The following is an 892-nucleotide window of genomic DNA, read 5'->3' on the forward strand; positions in this document are numbered from 1 at the left end:
TAAAATGTTAAAATCAAATCTGATATTGTTTTACCTTTTATTTGGTGTGTGGAAGGTGTGCGGAAGAGGGGGTAGTCTTATACGGCGAGTATATAACAAACTCTGTATTTTGAGTGGAAATGTTAGGGGGTCGTCTTATACGCCCAGTCGTCTTATACGCCGGCAAATACGGTATGTCCTCTTTTTCCCCCCCACTGACTTCTTTTACCCCAGGACTTCACCACCCTATTGTCTGTGTCCATGGGTTATGCATACATGCATAAAAGTTCTTAGGTTGGAGAAACCAAGATGGCGACATAGGTTAACGCCAGAGATTGCTGCCTCAAACAACCAATTCAAATTACACCTAAAAGACGGAACGGACATCATCCAGAACCACAGGAAGGTTGGCTGAGTGGAAATTCTACAACTAGGAGGAAAGAGAATATCATACCCAGACGCAGAGGAGGCGCAGTACTGAAGTGAAACACTCAGATGCAGAGTGTGCGCGGAGCGGGCTGGCAATGGAGGGCGCGGTTGGCGTTTTCAATCGGGAGGGAGTCGCATATTCTGAGCTCCAGAGCCGGGCGAGTCTCTAGGGACCCAGACTCAAACCGGAGAAGTGGGACTGTCTGGCTTCAGTCGGAACTCGAAGGCAGCTTTCTCTCCGAGGTTTGCAGTGGTTGCTGGGACTCGGTGAGGCAGAGCCCCTGGGGACAGAACTGAGAGCAGCCATAACTGCTCCCTCCACCCTACTGTAGATCCCTTGGGTCCCGCCCCGCCCAAGCCCTTCCCAGCGCCATTTGCCGGATAGCCTCCGGCAAACGCTAGATTAGCACTGCCCTAGAGATCCAGCACAGAAGCTCTCCCACTGCAGACACAGCTGACTCTCATAGCCAGTTAGCCTGGAAGT

The sequence above is a fragment of the Myotis davidii genome, unplaced genomic scaffold, assembly GCF_000327345.1.
Source record: "Myotis davidii unplaced genomic scaffold, ASM32734v1 scaffold577, whole genome shotgun sequence".
Taxonomy (NCBI): domain Eukaryota; kingdom Metazoa; phylum Chordata; class Mammalia; order Chiroptera; family Vespertilionidae; genus Myotis; species Myotis davidii.